This window comes from Cebus imitator, unplaced genomic scaffold, assembly GCF_001604975.1.
Source record: "Cebus imitator isolate Cc_AM_T3 unplaced genomic scaffold, Cebus_imitator-1.0 Scaffold3, whole genome shotgun sequence".
In the NCBI taxonomy this organism is placed as follows: domain Eukaryota; kingdom Metazoa; phylum Chordata; class Mammalia; order Primates; family Cebidae; genus Cebus; species Cebus imitator.
This window is the reverse complement of record NW_016107318.1, coordinates 1,173,037-1,194,196: the sequence shown is the minus strand read 5'-3', so window position 1 is coordinate 1,194,196 and position 21,160 is coordinate 1,173,037. Positions and strand designations below refer to the sequence as shown.

The 21,160-nt window shown below is 38.5% G+C and overlaps 2 long non-coding RNA genes across 3 annotated transcripts in view; one reads left to right on the top strand and one right to left on the bottom strand.

Moving 5' to 3' along the window:
- Positions 1–2,894: 2,894 nt before the first annotated feature.
- On the bottom strand, positions 2,895–19,002 carry LOC119471703. 2 transcript variants are annotated; one of them, XR_005200767.1, is made up of 5 exons: positions 18,718–19,002; positions 12,593–12,761; positions 11,454–11,553; positions 10,807–10,953; positions 2,895–3,394 (listed from the first exon to the last, which is right to left on the bottom strand). It is a non-coding gene; the product is annotated as an uncharacterized LOC119471703 (long non-coding RNA). The 2 variants fall into 2 exon arrangements; XR_005200768.1 differs by lacking the exon at positions 11,454–11,553.
- Positions 18,334–21,160, top strand: part of LOC108306192 — a 108,542-nt gene continuing 105,715 nt past the window's right edge. The window contains exon 1 of the long non-coding RNA XR_005200769.1: positions 18,334–18,736. This is a non-coding gene — a long non-coding RNA (uncharacterized LOC108306192). The remainder of the gene's footprint in view (positions 18,737–21,160) is intronic.

Here is a 21,160-nt window from a genome sequence, read left to right as displayed (position 1 = left end):
GATTCAAATTAGCAGTGAGTTTTTAAAAATATGGTCCTTAGTAACTTCAACAAATGTCCTTTTACCAGCTTATCTTGAGCAAAACAGAGACCTTTTAAATCAAACTTCTGTTTCATCTATTTCCTTCTTTATTATTGAATGAATAAAGTAATTTTGCATGGAAACATAAATGCTTATCAAAATTGGAAAGTAATAAGTGCAACAATAAAACCATTTGTTAGAAGCTTCATATATTATTATATTATATTATCATGACAGTAATATATTTGTCTCTTCATAGGGAGTTACATGAACTTCTTAAGCTGCAAACTCAGACATAAGTCATGTGTGTGCAAGGCAAAGGACCAAAAATTATGTCCAGTTAAATCCATGGACATTTGTTTACGCAAAGAAGCTTTAGAACTGGAAACCAAGAGCCCCCACTTCCCAATTTGCAACACAGAAAAGGCTCTCAGTAACAGGTTTGACAAATCCACATTTAGTTCCATACGGTTATTTATCCTCCCTATGTCTTTGAAAGTAAAATACTGTGAAGGCAGCATTTGAGTTTTTGGTGACAAATTACTTTTCTCAATAGAATCAAAGGCTCTGGCCAGCTGCAATAAAATAGATGAGCCACAGCTGGCTTTCATAATAATCAATCCTGATTGCAGAAGGATCGTGGCACTTCTGGATTGATTGTGAGGACCTGCCATGACAAACAATACTGACCAATTCAGTCATGTTGACAACCAGTAATTTCTCATGTTTAGATACAGACTCTACCTCATGTCATCAGAAGGAAGGAAGGTGAGAGTTGAAAATCATCCAATATATTTGGACGATAGTAGAAAACTCTGAAAATTCAAAAAATCCTTAAACTAGATTTGGAGATCTCAATCACATGATACATCAATACTGACTGAGACTACATCTATATTATATCAGTAAACAGGGAATCAGTTTTCTAGGAATTTTTATCGCCTCCTCTACCTACCCATACATTCTAAAGGAAACTGCCTTTCCAGAACTCCTGCTATGTGAACTGTGGACCACTTGACTCCAAATTTCCTCTTACGTTTCTCCAGGTGTAACTCTTTCTACCAGGGATGGATACCTCATGAAAAGGCAGTCACTCCATCGACATGGTAGTGGCTTAGGACTTGTGGCATAACCCAGAAAAATTCCTTCTTTGGGAATTTGGAGTTGAGCAGCTAAAATACTGAGTTAATTAGCTATAGAAAGCTAAGCCTAAAAGTCGTATAATTTCCACAGCTGGGTAAGCCATTATAGACCAAATATGAATGACATAAAAGAAAAAGTAGCAATGGCTAACATACATTGAATACGTACTCTATGTCAAACACTATCCACTAGGTATTTTGTTTTTATTTTATTTTATTTTACTTTATTTTATTTTTGAGACAGAGTCTCACTCTGTTACCTAGGCTGGAGTGCAACGATGTGATTTTGGCTCACTGCAACCTCCACCTCCCAGGTTCAAGCAATTCTCCTGCCTCAGCCTCTCAAGTACCTGGGATTAAAGGCATCTGCCACCACACCTGGCTAATTTTTTGTATTTTTAGTAAAGATGGGGTTTCACTATGTTGGCCAGCCTACTCTCGAATTCCTGATCTCATGATCCACCCGCTTCGGCTCTCAAATGCTGAGATTACACGCGTAAGCCACTGCGTCCGGACTTCCACTATGCATTTTAAACCTCCTGTCATTAACACTGTTGGTAGATACTATTATTATCCAGATAAAATTGATGAAAAAAATCTGAAATTTGGAAAGATAAATTAAATTCCCCCCATCATATAGATGTGAAATGAAGACAGAACTGAAGCTCAATTCTGTTAGACTCCTCTTGACTACTTAGCTATAAAACTGGGAATCTATTGTGGGAGTTGGAGAAGAGAGAAAAAGAGAAACAAACAGAAATAGAGATGACCTCACCTCATCATGTATGCAGCCCTAAGAAAGTAGCCTGAGCTACAGTTCCCATAGGTGTAAACGTTCAATAATCTCTGTCCTTCGGTTCTCATGAACTCCCACCATGTCTCCAGGTTGGCGTAGAGTACACAACACTGTCCGTGGTTAGAGCTGCTGAGATAACTAAGGCAAAGGTAATATTTTTCTTCATTTCTTCAGACATTTCTTTAAATGTTTGACAATTCATTTTGATTTCAGAGATTTGACATTAGTATTGTTTTTCTGTATATGGGATATATAAGCATCTAGTGACTATGAGTAAATATGAAAGTTGGGTGTTTTTTAACCAATTTGTTAATTTTAAATTTATCAGAACCATCAAAAAAAACAGAAAAATGTTAATAAATAATTAATAAAATTATTATTTATTTATTTATTAATGGCCGTGACATTTTAATATACATATGCTTCTTCCCTCTAGAACCACTTAATATTCTGAGATTTAAATCCATTTCAAATAATTAAATCACTAATGGCCTCAGCCCATTATAATGCCTCAATCTCATAAACAAAACCCTGGATGGCAAAGCTGGCCCTCTGCCCCACTCTTCCTGCAACTAGGTAAACAATTAGTTGAAAAATGAGGCATTGTGGGATTTATACCACTATTAGTCTGTTTTCACACTGCTGATAAAGACATACCCAAGACTGAGCAATTTATAAAAGAAAGAAGTTTAATGGACTTACAGTTCCACATGGCTGGGGAGGCCTCACAGTCATGGTGGAAGGTGAAAGGCATGACTCACATGGTGGCAGACAAGAGAGGAGAGCTTGTGCAGGGAAACTCCCATTTTTAAAACCATCAGATCTCATGAGACTTATTCACTATCATGAAAACAGCACAGGAAAGACCCGCCCCCATGATTCAAGTACCTCTCACCAGGTTCCTCCCATGACATGTGGAAACTGTGGGAGTTACATTCAAGATGAGGTTTGGGTGGGGACACAGCCCAACCATATCAATACCCAACATTCTCTTCTAAAGACCTAAATAGAACTGGAAAAGATGAAGAAGGCCTGGATGATTCATATAGCCCCACATTTTTGAACAATGCTACTTTCTTATGTAGAAGTGACATTCAAAGGATAATAAAAATTTTATATTACCTTACAGCTTACATTATTTGTACATTTCAGTGCCCTGATTTTCTTTGTCCTAGGCTTTGTATTAAGGTTGCAGTTTAACTCCATTGCCAAGTTTGGCAGATTCAAACTTCAACGTCCACGGTCCTGATTCTCCAGTGGCCCCATCCCGACTCACGTGGCTCAGTCTAGACAGGGCCTCCATGTTGTTTGGGCATCCATCAGCATTGGTTTGTTCCATGTTCCACAAGCAGGCAGTACAATCAACTTTTCTTTTTCAGAGAGTCAACTGCTGCTATATTTGGCAGTAGTTAACTGTTTAAGCAAATCTAGGATACTGGAACAGCAGTTTAAGATGTATAATGAGGCACAGAAATAGTTCCTTTGCATTTTCCATTACTTTCATAATGCTTCACCAACATTCTCCCTAAAATTGTTTCTCTTTGTTTTTAAAGGGAGGTAGGAATAAAAGGTTATTGCAAAAATATAAAGGCATCTTTATTCTCTTTGATATTGTTCACAAATTCGGTGTCATTACAGACAAATTGTTGAAATGATTTGCAGATAATATTATCTGAATTGCCTTAAACTCATTCCACTGTATTTTTCCCTTAGAATAATGCCCTCACTCTAATGGAATTTCAAATATATTAGCAGATATTGCCATTGATCTTTCTTCATGTTAAATAACTATTAAATCTATGTGTTGCATTCTTATAAATAAAATATATAAGCACCATTAAAATACATATACATTTATATTTCACATGATTCTACTCATTTCTATGGCATATTTTTAAGGATTAATAATCCATTTTGCATTTCTTTGAGTTGTGGGGCTTTTGCCACACCATAAAAAAGCCCTATGATTTTAATGTGATGCAAATATAATATATAAATTATGCATTTAATATATGTGTAGTGGAATATTATGACATTCTCTTTTTTTTCTAGAGTTTTATCCAGTGCTCCAAAAGCCAAGATTAGCAGATACTAGAACTTCCATGCAGGATATTTGAAAAGGTTGTGAAACTGGATTAGTGACTTCGCCTTGAGGGTGGATATAAGTGAGTCAAGAGATTTATAGGGAAAGGATTTCTTTTACAATAGTTGCAGTTGGGCCAAATGAAGGAAACTCTCAATAGCTATTGAGAACACCTGGCATGTTTCTCCTGGAGATTGAGAACAGGCTTGAGGAAAAGGTTGGCTTAGCAGAGCAGGAAAAGTAGCAGTGCCTTCAGAGTGTGAGATGACTACTCTTCTAGCAAAGGAGTCGGGGGAAAGGGTGAGCGTAGGGCAAGAACAAAGACATGTTTTTCCAGGCCAAGTAGACCCACAGAGGAAAGCTGGTCTTGAGTCAGTGTAAGGACCTAACAGGAAATCCGGAGAGAAAGTGCCGCTGTATGCAGAATCTGATGAGGCATTTTAGGCATTCAGTCAAAGCTAAGGAATAGCCCAGTAGGAGACCCCCAGATGGGGCATTTCTGAAGAATCTACAAAACTTCTCTGTGAAATACATCTTTAAGATGTGGACATCTGCCGTACCCAGAAGGAACCTCTTTCAGTTCACCGTGGCTCCTGAAGAGCCAGGACAAGATGCTCTTGGGAAGAAAAGAAGTAGAAAGGTAAGACCCTCTCCACATTGCCATTGACTCAGCCGAGTCAGCCCCAGACTGATGGCTCAGGAAAAGATTCAAGATAGAGCAGCAAATGAAACTTTGATAGTAAACTAGACTTCAAAATCTGGAAAATAATAATGCTATTTAAAGAGAGTGGCTAGAATATAAGGAGTTATGTCCAAGAGCTCATACAGTAGGAGGGAAAAGCAATTCAAAAGAGTCTGTTTAAAAGAAAATTGAGGAAAAGAATAAAAGAGCTACTTAAAACCTTACAATGTCCAGCTTTTCAGTGTAACATACATTGAAATATCTAATCAGGAATAAACCAAGGTACACTGGTAAAATTTGCACACACAAACTCATATTTAAGAAAATGCAGCTACGGAAATAATACTGTATATTTGCTTCAAATGTTTTCAGAAATATAAAATGTCTGGTTGTGATAAATATAATAAAAACACAGAATAAGGGAGCTTGAGAGTGATGAAGGCAGATTGCTATAGGGACAGCATTTATAACAAGGCACCGTTTCAGTAGACACTTGCCAAAACTCATGGAACTACGTTCGGTTTGGAGGAAGATTATTCCAGGCAGAGTATGCAAGAAGTAGAGAAGTCTGAGACCAGGGCATGTTGCTTGTATTCAAGGACCAGCGAGGGGCCAAGGGGGTGGAAAGGCTAGAAGCAGAAAAGGAAAGTAAGAGGTATGATCAGAGAAGGGCCAATTCAAGTAGGGCCTCCCAGGCAATGGAAGAGCCTTGCATTCTACTCTGGGAGATACAGGAGGGCACTGAAGGGTCGTAAGCAGAGGAGTAGCCTGGATCTGTTGTATATGCCTAAAGGTTTGGTCTCTTATGTTTTGTTTTGGTTGTGTTTGTTTGTTTTGAGAGGGAGTCTCGCTGTGTTGCCCAGGCTCGAGTGCAATGGTGCAATCTCAGCTCACTGCAACCTCTGCCTCCCAGGTTCAAGCAATTCTGCTGCCTCAGCCTCTTAAGTAGCTGGGATTACAGGTGTGTGCCACCACGTGCGGCTAATTTTTGTATTGTTAGTAGAGACAAGGGTTTCACTATGTTGGCCAGGCTGGTTTCAAACTCTTGACCTTGTGATCCGCCCACCTCAGCCACCGAAAGTGCTGGGATTATAGGCATGAGCCACCGCACCTGGCCGTTTGTTGCTGCTGCTGTTGTTTGTGTTGTTGTTGTTTTTAATTACTGTGTCTATTTTTGGTTTGGGCAGGGCAACTCTCCAGTTGGCCATGGTTCACTATGCCCACTCCATTGTCTAATGCCAGGCCTGCTTCACATTTGTACTTTGCTTTCCTGGCTTCTGATGGCACCTGAATTTGTAACCTTTATTCCAGGCTCTTACAATTTCTGCCTTTTACCACACAATAGGAAAATCCTCTTAAAACATAAGCTCAAGCTACTAACCTTCCCATTTCCTTTTTTCTTTTGATATACCAGGTCTTCCCAGACATTGCCTTGTTCACATTCTAAATTATAAAGGAGTTCTAAAACTTCCAAGGTTTCTGGGGCTTACTACCATTCAATAGTTTAGACCTAAAAAACTAGATGCTGCAGAGGTCTTGAGCTTGTTGCCAACTAAAGACCACATTAGTGCTAGAGATCTTTTTAATTTCTCCTGAAGAACAGCCAGGCTGTACTGGAACAATACTCATGCCTAGGCAAGGTCATTCCTAGAGAATGAGGAGCCCAGCCACCTGTCATAAAATGGACTCTTTGGCTCCAAAATATATTGTTATGGAAATAAAATCAGTTGAAAATTCACTTCTAAGACAGATTTGAAGAGGGAAAGAAATCTCTGAGGAGCAGCCTATGTTCAGGAGTGGAACAAAAACAGCATCTATTTGTTCTATTAATGGCAGCGTTGTGAGGGTTAAGGTACAAGGGGGATTAAAGGACCTTGGGTTTCCTTTTCTTATAACATTTCCTCGCTTCAGTTGCCCCCTTGAGTTCCAAGCATGGCAGGAGTTAAAACGATCACTACCAAACACAGGACCTACTAGACACCCCCATTTACCATTGCACGGAAGATCCAATATGTCGTATCTGGGCAGATAGTTTACTCTCTTATGGAATTCCCAGCTCCCACCCAATAGTACTCCAGAATTGAGCTCACAGAGTCTATAACACTCCCCAAGCACATTTAATTATTAGTTGCTCTGTTTAACATGCATTACCAGTTAGATTTATTAAGTATGTACTATCTGTCAAGCACTTTGGGCCATGAGTATTAGGCCTTGAGTATAACAAGGTTAATAAGAACTATTCTGTCCTTGATGAATGCACGTTCTAGTAGAGTAGCCAGAACTATAAATAAATAAAAGGTGGTGTGATCTATTAAGTGTTATTACTGAGGTAAAAAAGTGTGAATCCACAGAGGACGCTATCATGTAGAAGGGAGAGGTTCATGTGCAGAACTGAGCATCTTGCTTTTTGTCACTTTACATTTTAACTTGTTCTAGAATCCAGAAAATAATTTTATGTGTAACAAATCATATCAGTTTGTAAAGGTAAGATGGTAGAAGGGCTTCAGTAACAATTGTAAGATCTTGAACTGCATGCTATAGCAATGGGAATCCACTGAAGGTGTTTAAGCAGAGAGGGTGCTTCATTACAATCACATTTTCTCATTTATGTTGCTAGGGCAGCTGCTCTGAGCACCTGATTGCTATATCAGGCCAGCAGCTGAGAGCAATCTACCAATGGAAACAAGACAAAGTTGCGGCACCCCACCCCTGCCCATCCTGGAGCAACATGCAAACCCCTCTAAAGTCTTTCTATTCTATTTAGAACATTCGGCAGAATCTGGACTGTGCTCCTGCATGCGTGAGTGCTCCGGCAGTCTTCCTCTCCAACTATACCTCCTGCAACTCCCTTCCTCCCTCTCTAAGTTCCTTCTCCAACCCCCTTTTCATTCCTAAGTATCCAACGGTTTCCCATACCGAGGTATCACACATGATGTTTCTCCTTCCTGCAATGTTCTTCTCCTTGTACCTCGTATGGTGACTTTTCCTTACCCTTCTGTTTTCTGCTTAAATTTTACATCTTCCTTGTCCACCCTCTGTGATACCCTCCATCCCCCAATTCATTTATACTAGAGTACCCAAGTTCTATTCATCATAAAACACATAGCAGCCTAAAATCAACTGGATGGTGATGATAGATGATAGATGATAGACAGATAGACAGATACATAGGCAGGCAGACAGATGGCTGTTTTCTATTTTAATGTTTGCCTCCCCATTAGACCATTTCACTACAGCCTCTATGGGTCTGTTTTGTTCACTGTATTTTCAAAATCAAAGTGCTCAACACATTTTTGTTGAATAAAGCATACTTTTTCTTTTTTTTCACAACATTTCCTTGACATGATGTAACTAATTTGCATATATTTCCAAGTTATTTTACCTAAATGTCTAAAATTCCCCTGCCCGGACCACTGTCCACTATGTGAGAAAATCATGGAAGAGACAACATCCCATCCCCTTTTTTCAGGACAAAGCACTACAAGAACAATAATGCAGGAAAATTTTTAAATGCTGCAATGTGTTTTTTAATTCGCATTGAATTCCTCATTCTCATGTATGACCAATTTCTAGATTTACTGTAATTTTTATTTAAATGCATATCCATTTATTACCTTTTGTCATCAAAGTGAAGCATATAGTTAAGTCTGCCTTTCTGCAGTATGTCGAGAAATTAAAAAAAAAAAAAATCCACTCACGGGACGCGGTGGCTCACGCCTGTAATCCCAGCACTTTGGGAGGCCGAGGTGGGTGGATCACGAGGTCAAGAGATCAAGACCATCCTGGTCAACATGGTGAAACCCCGTCTCTACTGAAAATACAAAAAACCAGCTGGGCATGGTGGCGCATGCCTGTAATCCCAGCTACTTAGGAGGCTGAGGCAGGAGAATTGCCTGAACCCAGGAGGCGGAGGTTGCGGTGAGCCGAGATCGCGCCATTGCACTCCAGCCTGGGCAACAAGAGTGAAACTCCGTCTAAAAAAAAAAAAAAAAAAAAAAATCCACTCAAATCTTGTTTGAATATATAAACTAGTGGAGGTAACTTTTATTGCAAGTACACATAAACATTTTTCTTATGTTATTTTACTCCCAGCTTCTAGCCAAAACATTTTTTTTTTTTTAAGCAGGGCAGGAGGGTCTTGCAATCATTGTAGAATTTCAAGCCTTAGTCAAAAAAGAAAGTCCCAAGAATCTTTTCAGAAATCCTGTTTGGGCGCTATTCCTAGCCTAATTTTGCAAACTAAGATGTTTGGGCAGTGCTGGTGTGCCAGGGATAAGCAGTTGAGGATTTTTATCTGAATCTAACCCAAACTCCAGCCCTAATTAAAATACCACAACATTGTCAACTCTTTTACTATGTTAGACTTCAGTTTAGTTGAACTAATTCCACTTCTGGAATACAGCCTCTCATTTATGTTCCTGCTGATTGCTTATAATTTCATTTCAGCTCTCCTCTTGCTTTTCAAAGGACAGAAGTATTGTCCCAGTTTTTGTTGCTATGCAGACATCTCTGAAGTTGCATACTAAAGCCAAATAGCATGGATACAGTGACAGGAGCTTCTGAAGCTTTCTGTTTTTTCCGTTTTCCTTTTCTGATGACCGAGGATGGTGCAAAAGATGCCTTATAATGCTTTATTTATATTGTCTTATACATTCTGGAGAAAGAAGTGCTGATATATAGATGCATACTATATATCTATACCTATGTCCATTTTAATTGCCAAATACATTTGATGTTGGGCTTTGAGTTCATAGTCTGCTATATAGGAAGCATGAACTGTAAAAACTAGTGCAAACTCTGTGTTTATACTCCACACGTACATGTAATGGAGGCTTAGAAGCTATCAGTCTCTAAGAACATGCCCTAAATTCTTTGAAATTCCATCAAAGAAAATCAGCAAAGGACACAGGTGCTCTGTCCCGCATCCCAAGACCGCTTTACATGCGTATCCACCTTTTCATCCTGTTGCCTTCCAACCTTCTAAAAAGCCCCTAAATTTCAACTTGCATTACCTGTTGCTAGTGCTGCTGCTATTCCCTCATTACTATTTCACTCGACGTTCTGGAGCTTAGCATGAAGTCAAATGTAAAGTGACAAGTTAAAACCAAGGGGCTTCAAAGTACAAATTGTATATGATCTTCTTGCCATAACAGAATAGTGACATTGTCCTGTAAAATTATAGCATCTGTGCTCTTTTACTCCAGAGGATTAGCAGCATGAGTTCCATTCAGTCATTAATGGGGATTCTAGAGAGATTTGGAACTGTTTCCCAGAAGAACAAGAGAGAGTAGAGTTTCCAGATTCTCCATATAAATAATTTTTCTTAAATTGTAAACATATTATTTATTAAATTGAACAGTTATTTACTGGCCATCTATCCTAAATGCTGCACATAAAGAAGTGAGGGAAAGTCAAAGATGTCCCTCTCATGGAGCTCAGATTTTAGTTGGGAAGACATTAAACAAATAAATGAATAAATAGAACATATATTGGGTCGGAGGTGATGAGGTTTGTAGAGAGAAGTAAGGCAGAGAAGAAGGAGAGGGCTGGGCAAAGAATGGAAAGTTGTGGGCAGTGGATGGAATTTTAATAGGGTGATCGGGGAGGTCTTCACTACATAAAGACATTTTTTGGGGAAAATTCTGAAAGAGTCAGACAGGTAGAATACCCAGGGGAAGAGCATGCTAGGCAGAAGGAACAATAAACACAAAGGCCCTGAGAAGGCAGCATACCTTATGTGTTGGAGGAACAGTAAGAAGATCAGAGAGGCTCACATGCCAAGAACAGAGAGAGGGCTCCATGTGATGTCAGAGAGGTCAGGTGTAGGGGCAGGCAGTCCAGACATGGCCCTGTGAGCCAATGTTAGGACTTTGGCGATTGTGTTTTACTCTGAATGACGTAAGAAACCTTTGGAAGACGTATTAGTTTCCTGGGGCTGCCATAACAGATTGCTACAAACTAAATTACTTAAAACCACAGAAATGTATTTTGCCTTAGTTCTTCTAGAGGACGGAAGTCTAAACTCAAGGTGTTAGTAGATCTGTGCTCCCTCCAAGGGCTCTAAAGGAAAATTCCTCCTTACCTCATTTGGCTTCCCATGGCTCCAGACATTCCTTGGCTTGGGACTATGTTGCTCCAGTCTGTGCCTCTGGTGGCCTTCTCCTCAGTGTCACTGCATCCTCTCCTTCTGTATCTTATAAGAACACTTGTCACTGGATTTAGAGCCCATCTGGATAACACAAGATGATCTCATCTTCCGATCCTTAATTACTTCTTCAAAGATCTTTTGGTTGTTTGTTTGTTTTTCAAATAAGTTCACATTCCCAGATTTTAGGGATTAGAATATGAACGTAACTTCTGGGGTGGTAGGGACAATTCAACTCACTACAGAGGATTTTCAGCAGAGGAATGGCAAGATCTAACTTGTGCTTTAGCTGGCTTTTTCTAGTTTCTGTGATGGAAATAGACTCCAGGGAAGCAGGAAGTCTGTGATATCTCACAGACCATAGGACATAAGGAGCTAATTAAGGTGACTATGGGGTCTATATCTGAAGAGTAGTAGTGCGGATGGTGAAATTGGCTGGATCCTAGATGTATTTCAGGTAAAGATGACAGAATTTACAGGGGATTTTATGTGAGATGTAAAAGTAAAGTCAAGGGCAACTTCAAGGTTTTTGGCTTGAATATCTGCAGTTATTTCTGATGTATATGGTAGGAATGCCTTCTTACCTATAAAGCTTTTACATCACTGAGGTCAAGGTCATTAGCTAGCTGCCACTCTGGCTCCATCCATCTCAGGTTGAATGTCATTTCCTTCTGGCAGACTTCCCTGACATCAATAGATTGGATTAACACGTCTCTGTCCTCTGTGCCCTAAGTTTATTCCTATCATAGCTCTTTTTGTCATTTGTGTTAGTCTGCTTTTGTAGAAGCCCCCAAAAGTTAGTGACTTAAAACCAAACCAAACCAAAAAATAAATAAATAAATAAAAACCACATGTATTTAGTTCATGACTTTGCAGGTTGACAATTGGATTTGATTGACTGGCTCATGCATCTGAAATTTACTAGGGGGTCAGCAGGAGCTGAATAATTTATCATGCCCCCATCTGAGATTTCTGAGATGACTGGGGTCTTTCGTCATGTTGTCTCTCATCCTCCATAGGCTAGCCTGAGATTGTTTCTGTAGCAGCAGTAGTGTTTCAGGGAGTGAGCACAGACTGCAAGATCCCAGAAAGACAGGTACAATTTAACTTCTGTCAAATTCTTTTGGTCAAAGTAAGTGACAAGCCCAGTCCAGAATCAAGAGATGAGAAAATAGGTTCCACTCATCTATAGAAGTTACCAAGTATTGTTGCAGGTTTTCCAATCTAGCGTATCACATAATATAGTTACTTATTCCTTGCTAGCTAATAAACCCCGCAAGGAAAGGAAACAAGTCTCTCTTTGTTCACCACTGCATCCCCAGACAGTAGACACTGAATACATATTTACTAAAGAAGTGAGTGAAAGAATAAATAAAAGAATTGATTGCAAAAGAAACTAAAATACAGCTCAGTCAGCAAATGCCATGATCTCTTAGTCTTCCTCCATTCCCTTGACATATGCATCAGAATCCTTATACACTTAGTATTTGTAACCTGTACCTACAGGCTGGGAAACTATTGCTTCGAATCAGAGATTAGAAGTAGGATGGGCATATGCAAGAAATTGTCAAAATCAGCACTATTTCTCAAATTTGTTAAACACTATATATATTTGGGATAACTTTTTAAGGGTGTTGGCTTTTTATTTCCTTAACCTGGAACAACAAATTATTGCAGTTTTCCTTGGAATAATTATATCTATATATACAAGTTAATAATATACTTCTTGAGTGATAGCAGGTGCATGTAGATCCATTTTTTTAGGGTTCAGTGTTCAGGTAGATATCTTCTTTGTATAAGTCACTTGGCTTTCTGGCTTTCTTTAGGAATGCCTTGCAGACACCAAAGTTTTTCAAAAGGATTCTTTTCCTTACTGATGTTCATCTTAAAATCTAAAATGCAAAGGATTCATTAATATATGCCTTTATTGTTAAGCAGTGTCATTTTCTGGGAAACAGGTAGGGTTTTACAAATGGACTACAAGGACAAGTTATTATCCTTTTTGCAATGGGAACACATAAGTACCTTAGTAGTAGAGCTAGGAATTGAATTTAAAATCTCAGTGCCCAATCATTTTCACTAATGACTTCATTCCTAAGCTCCATCTATTTTTCTCTGTCACTCTTTATATCACAAAGAATTCACACTACCTACCAGCAAGATCCTTTTAGATTCTCTTACATCTTTCAAATCCTCTTTAATGTGAACTTCTTTCAGCAATGAACCTGATTGTCTTCCTGCGCCTTATTGATCTAAGTACATCAGCCTGTTGTTTGTGCTGCCTGTCTGTTGCAGTTAGTCTAATAAGTCTTTTGGACTATTCAGTTCTGTGTTTGGTGGTGTGCCTATGTTTTGTACTCTGTACAACAGAGATGTGGAAACAAAGCAGTAATCTGAGACCCAATTCAGTAAGAGCAAGTCCTGGAGAACTTCTGCCTCTCCAGAGAATATTGTTTCAAAAATAAGAATATCTGGGAAGTAAAGGAGCTGTCTAGGAGACATGAGATGGATACGTGAGAGCAAGAACCCAGTTCTTTGAACACTGAAGTGAAGGAATGAGAAAAAAGGGTTGGTTCTGCATTAAACAAAAATTGTTAATCATTAGGAACTTGTGTCTGCTAGGAAGCAAACACTGAAAGTGAATGAGAATGCAAGAATCTCAGAGTTTGATCAGGGACCTAAACCTCTGAAAATCAAAAGAGGTAAGAGTCAGGGGTTGAGCAGATAAGCCTCAGACCACAGTGCAAACCCGACAGTCTTGACCAACCCAAAGGGAACTAGGAATAAAAACCACCCATGAGAGGAATCCTGCACTGGGCAGAAACAGACCTAAAGAACCCCATTGAGCTTAGTCATTATCTAAAAACTACCTGATAAGGTGAATTCTGAAGATGAAGTCTGTTAGCTCACTTCATTCCCTGCCACAGAACCACAAGGTTTTTATTGAAGGGAAACTCAAATAGCATACCTTCCTGGCTGCTATGGAACTTTAAGTGGTTTTAAAATATTTGGGAAAGAGTAGAATGTTGAATGAAACCACTCTTTCAACCTCCATTGTAGCCAGTGGGGGTGAGGAGGGAAGGCTACCATCGAAAGATAATTTTAAAGAATCCTAATATATTCAGTCATTCTGTTAATCAGCATAACTTTTTAATCATTTGTGGTTTGGGTGCCCTTTCTAGAGGTTTTGCTTGTCATTGTGTTTATGGGAAATTGACGATTATTAATTGTTTTTAAGCTTGAACCAGTCCTTATTAGAATTCAAATATGTTTCCCACTACTGGGTCCAATATCTATGTAATCATTTATCTTATAGTGAATTTTACTGTAAGTGTAATATTTACAAGAAGCAATTTGTCATTCCTAGGTTAAGTATAGAAGCTTCAATATTTTCTGGATAAATATGTCAAAATCACTAAAATTCAAGCAATAAAGAATAAGAAGCTTATAATGTCTTATATTAGACATGAGAGGTTTGCTATTTGGTTTGACTCTGTTATCATTATTGTTTTATAAATATATTTGTTCAATTATTACCCATCATTAGTATTAATGGCATTAATGCTGGTAATCTGTCTCACTAAGGATTTCAATGTGTGATACTTTTTCTATGCTAAATGAGTTCCAGCACTCCAGCACCAATTCCCACCTTGATTTGCTGCGCCTGAAGTCTCCAAATACAATTAATTTTAGTTCATATAAGAATATACCGGGCCGGGCGCGGTGGCTCAAGCCTGTAATCCCAGCACTTTGGGAGGCCGAGGCGGGTGGATCACGAGGTCAAGAGATCGAGACCATCCTGGTCAACATGGTGAAACCCCGTCTCTACTAAAAATACAAAAAATCAGCTGGGCATGGTGGCGCATGCCTGTAATCCCAGCTACTCAGGAGGCTGAGGCAGGAGAATTGCCTGAACCCAGGAGGCGGAGGTTGCGGTGAGCCGAGATCGCGCCATTGCACTCCAGCCTGGGTAGCAAGAGCGAAACTCCGTCTCAAAAAAAAAAAAAAAAAAAGAATATACCATACAGCATTTTGGGTTAGGAAACAGGGTGGCAGATACAAACAATTTTGGACTATTTCAACTCCCCAAATACTTAGATCTTTAGTCTAATTGGCACTACAACCCCCTTTTTCTCACAGTAGACAGCACTCCTTGTCATTTAAACATTTATCTATGTGCATGTTCCCAGGTCTGGGGAGCCTGGAAGAACACATGCTCAAGGCAAAGGCTGAGTGAGGCCCAGGAGGTGCAAATGATCCGTCATGCTTATGCCTCGTGGCTCCTTTCTGTGGCCTGCACCCCAGTCGTGCCCTAACATTTCAGTTGGTCTGTCTCCATTTCCCACTGATCCTCTACTCTATGCTCTGAGCAAATAACACCGATTGCCCTAGCTCGCCCCAGCTCATGGTGCTCTCCCCTGCTGCCCTGCCTCTGTCTTCGTGTTCATTCACCCTGGCCTTCTCCTCCTGAGTCCCTTACCTCCTCCTGCATCCCTTGCCCAAACAACTCCTACTCTGTCGTCAAGAGTCACATCAAGCATCATCTAGACTATAGAGAACTCCTTAATTGCCCCCTCCTTTGCTTTCTTTCCTCTGTATGTTTTTCCTTTGTACAGTTGCCCAAGATTACTATCAATCTGTTTATATACCTGCTTCTAACACTTCCACTAAAAACTGAAGGCAAGGATGATACATTTTCATATATATATATATCTATATATAGATAGATAGATAGATATAGATATATAGATATATAGATATATATACACCCTAGGTTCTTGCTGACAAAACACTGCATTTTTGTTGAAGGAGTGAATGAATCTCTCGGCCAGCACCTCCACAGTCATTCTCTGAGTTCCTGCTGCAAGTTTCCTCCCACACTAGCAGACCCAAGAGCACACGAGCACAGGTGTGGCACCATCTTCATTAGGATGTCACCCCCACACAGAGGTGCTTTCTCTCTACCTTAACTGAAATCTGACTTTACTTGGCATATGGATCTTCAGTTAGTTACTGGAACAAAGTATCTCTGATAGGATAATTAAAACTACTGTGAATTCACGTGTCACTCTAAGTGTAACTTTGTTCATGGGTTAATTTTGCCAGTAGTAAGTGAATTGAAAAAGACTGGGAAGCCAGTAAAACATAGAAATGAACCCCTAATGGTGGCATTTTAGGAAATAGGAGAAGACAGATGGGAAGATATTTCTGGACCAGAGAGCTTCTGGGTGCCCTTCACATTGTACCACGGAAGCCATTTCCATTCTTGTACAGAAGGTTGGATCTGCTGCTACAATACTCTCTGGTTCTCCTGAGAACAATATTTCTATTTTTGTCATTTATGAAAAGGTAAAAGCACCCTTCTTTCTGGTTGTCAGGGAATAGGAAGGAGCCCCTCTCATACACTGGCCAGAAAAAGCCAATAACAAACAGAGCCATCTGCTTTCTACATTCAGTAGACACCATAATAACACTTCCCAGTTTAGAGATAGACAATGAAGTTCAATGGAAACAGATTTGTAATAATTATAATTATAACTTACACTGATTAAGTGTTTACGCAGGTGCTATGCTAAGCCTTTTCTTTTATTTCTTACATCGACTATATAAGTAAGGTTATTGTATTATCCATATTTTTAGGGAAGTTAGGTAACTTGACCGTGGTCAGACAGATAAATGTCTGAGTCACAGAACTGGTGCCCAGATAGTTATGATTCAGACCCCTAAATATGCCATCTGGAAGGCATCCCCTGGTTTAAAGAAGGGGCACCTAACTATGGTTACATGTCAATATACAATCTAGTACTACTGGTACTGTTATCGCTTTTCTTTATATGGCAAGGTATTTATGTTTACATTTGCTGTATTCATGACAGTACAGAAGACCTAATTCTGAATCCAATTTTTACATTAAACAACTGGTATAGAAAATATAAATGCTTTGCTGTTATTTTGAATATTTTTTCTGCAAAAATTGATGAAACATCTACAATATGTAAAGGACACTTTCAAAATATTTGGAGAGATATTTTAGAGGAAACTGTATGGTCCCCAATTCAAAAGAGTTTACAACCTGAAAAGTAATATTAAGACCTCAGTAACATTACAAGTCCAACCTGTGTATAAGCTGTGTTCAAATAGATAGAAAAAGAACCCTGAGAACTCACCCATCCACTCAGAGAGCAATCAGACTATTGGATGTCAGAGACATAAAATAACTATTGTCTTCACCCTTTTACTTTCAGGCAATTGTTTCCTAAACACTGTTATAGTCACTAAGTCTGCATACTTCAGAAACTACAGATCTCCACTAAATCTCATGGAAATGTGTGTTGGTGTTTTCCTTGAGATTTCCTTTAAAGTATCACTTCTGTCCATCAAGTCAGAATTCTTATAAGTGTAGTGTGTTTAAGTTCTTTATCTTTCCTGACAGTCTATAAAGTCCCAATAGCAGCAAACATTCTGAACTCCTGACTACTCTCTGCAATGTGCTTAGATGTTTATGTTGAGACTTTTAATGCCATTTGGTGAAATATAGTTAACCTATGTCATTTGATTCACACCAAGTTAATGTTAGCTCCTATAAGGCTATGATCAATTGAGTCAACTAGTTGGTTTGACTGATTTTTCCTTTGAATTCACCTAATTGCAGGGCTGTTTAAGTATCTGCTGACACCTTTACACAAAGAGAAGGCAGGCTTCACATTAGCTTGCTAAAAGAGGGTTATTCTTTTTTTCTGAGATCTGCTGCGGACTTACTGAGTGGCTGTTGGCAAGTTATGATCATATCTGCCCTCTCCTCTTTCTTATTTTTAAAATAAAAATATGAATATAAAACAACCCAGAAAACCTCTAGAGATGCTAAATGAATAAGTTAATAACCATTGTTTATTTAAAGATACATCTGCATTGTACAAAGAGAGCAATTTCTGTTACCCTGAAATGCCAACAAAAGCAATATGAAAAAAAAATAGCAACTTAAAGACATTTTTAAAAAGCTACCATTCAGTAGTACAATTGGGTTCTTTTGAGATAATTAATCATTAAGAGATATTTAAGTACTATTTTCTATTTACATTACAGTACATATCACTAGCTCTTTGAAAGTTAACAGGGATTAATTTTCTTTCAAAATAAATATTCCACTTAACGAATTGTCTGTGTTCTTTCACTGCTGTCTACGCCGTTCAAGTCAAAGCACTGATCTCATTCAAAACTCAGAATTTCAGCCAAATTTGTTTACCTGGCTACTAATAAAAGATTTTTGGTATGCTGTCTGAAACCCTAATGACAAAATAGGGAGGATCATAAAATGTTCATAAAAATTGGATTGGATCGAACATCAGCTAATCCGAGTATATTTTTCTCTACGATTAACAAGTTCTTAATGACAACATTTCTTATCTTACAACTGTGACATGAAGAGGGAGCTGTAGCTCTTCTGAGGCACAGTTCTCCAAGAACCAGCTTATCCATGCTCTCCGATCTCGTGTCTGTTTCTCTTTCTCTCTCCCTCTCTTGCGCCTTCCCTCTCCCTCTCTTTCGCCTTCCCTCATTCACGCACTCTTCCATCTTTTTGCCATTGTGCCAGCTCAATTTAAATGTATCTGCTCTGTATCTGTTCAAGTGGAGATAATCCATGCAAATCAGGAGCCGTGGCTCTCAATGCCTGGTTCACAGAGAGGACTCAGCTTGAGGAGGTCACTCGTTCACAGCCGCTCCTCCCATTATATTTTTCCCCTTATTGCAGAACTGCTGTATGTATACAGTGACTGAAAGGACTCAATTTACTGCAACTGCTGCCTGGCTTTACTTACAACTTTTTTTTTTTAATATAAAGGAACTTACCTCCATCTGTCTTTTCAAGGTAGGAAGTCTGATTCTTCTAAAGACGTGTGTAATGCCTCCACTGTCTGCTCATTATCAAATGTCACTTGAATGCTTTATATTGTTGCTGGCATTAGGCACAAATACTGTGATTCCAGGTGCCTCACGCTTTTGTTACTTAACCATATAGGTACAATTGTTTAAGTGCTGGGTATTATAATGTTTATTTTCCCTGCAGCCAGCTTCAGTTTTACAATGCCAGAAAGATTAGAGTATCCACTCTCTAATGTAAATATATAATCCTCTATCAAGTTCTCCCTCTTAGAAAAATATTAATTTCTCAATATGGTTTAACTTATTATGTATGCTGGCCAATAATAGCCAAGTGTAAAATTCAACCATGTTAAGATTTTTTTTAACCTGGAACCCTCCTGCAGCATTTTCTGTGAAAAATAACTAACTGTTGAAATATTTTTAACAAAAGCAACAAAATAATAGATTTTACTTCATCCTGTTGCCAAGCAAAAAGCTGAAGGCCTTATTGCTAACAGGCCTATCAAATAGATTTATTCTTCACAATTTATAAATTGTTACTTGGCTATGCAGAAGTATTACAATTAGTTAGGATTCAGTTACTGTCGTTATCCATGTGATTATTTGCTGTTTTGAGATTGAAATTGTTTTATAGAAAATTAATGTAGTAAGGCTTTAAGACACCCTTATGTTTGTATAACACTGTCTCAGATCAATTTGTAAGAATGATTGCAATAGCCAAATGATTAAGTTTGGATTAAAAATGCATGTGAGAGGCTAGTAGATTCAACAGTATACATGGTGATTTATGTAAGCAATTCCTGTGCTTACATTACTTCATACGTGTCTCCTTAAAGTTACTTACAATATTTGAATCATTCCTTAGTCATATCCATTTTAAAACATACTAAAATGTCGTAACATTATAGACTCAAAAATCTCTTTTTGATGAGTACAAATATAATTAGAACATTCCAGTTACAATTTAGATTTCAATAAATGTAATATGTCTTTGAAAGTACTCCTTATTAATTTAATTTTGCATTTATTACCTTATTTTTCTAAGAAGGCTTTGACTTGTGGCTATGACAAGGCTATTTAATCTCTTATATAGGATAGAATTGAACATAAACAGTAAACAAAGTTGACAGTCCTGAAAAGAAGAAAAAATTATCCTCTGGTATACTGAATAGTTCTGATGACATAAATCTTACATTTCATCTTCTAGGTAGATACTTGTAGTTAGTGGAGTTCGAGGGAAAAAATTTATTATCCACATAAAATATCTCAATGCCAAAAATGTGCACTTCTTTTTCTTTTTGATACAGAGTCTTCTATTGAAAAAAAATGCACCCTGATTTTTGTGTGCAGTACAAGGCATGAAGTCCCGTCATTGTTAGCATAAAGAAGACATCTGCACAAGTATTACTGTGCAGAGGGCAATCTTTCTGTCTCTGGCATTTGTTAGGTTACTGTACATAGAATTTAACAGATAAATATGTTCTGCTTCGTGGCATTTTAGTGATCCTATTGGTATGCAAGCTACTCAGCTAGGATAGCAACAGAAAAAAAAAGATGTATGTTTTATAGCAGTGGGTAATAAAAGCCCTTTACAGTGAGAGAAGAGGAATTTGACTTATTTCTTATGCAGTAATTAGAATTTCTGTAAAACTCTTTGAAATACTGAGTTATAAAGTAAACTGAGGCTTTCCAGGAAGGGCCAATTGAATTTTTCTATTTGAGCCATGTAGTTGTCCATGAATATCTTCTTCACAGACACTGTCAATGGAGAATTCCATTCACACCTTCAGCATTACAGGGAAAGAAAAGGATTCGTCACTAACAGTAAAGGATGACAATTCCATATTTAAAATGAGTTTGAGAGCAGCACCCTACACAGGAAAACCTTAACAGATGGAAAGGTGCGTGGGATTGCCTGGTTATGTGAACTTGAGACTAGTGTGAAACTAAAGGATGCCCTTTCAGAACAAAGGAACGCCATGTAATACTCTTGTCAGCAGTCAAGCTGAGGATAGATATAAAAAGTGGCCAAGGAGATCTTTTGGGGACAGAGAAAATGCAAACAACGAGACATTCTCTTTTCAACCAAATTACCAGGGTTTGACAGGTATAAAGGCACTCCCCGTGGAATCTCAAACCATCCTTTCACAGAGTTATTTCAAAAGCACATATTTTATAGACTTTCCCATTTGTTAGCAAACCTCTGAGAAAACTCTCCAAAGACCTTACTTGTATGCCTTAAGTTAGGTTTTACAACTATGCATCCTAAATGAAATGGTCACAGCCCTCAACTCCCTTGGGTTTCTTTTGCTTCATCTGTAAACTTGCCATTCCTCCAGTAACTCATTCAAGCAACTGTTCAGGATAAGTTACATTTTACTCCATTTTAGTGTGCCTTGCAGCAGAATCT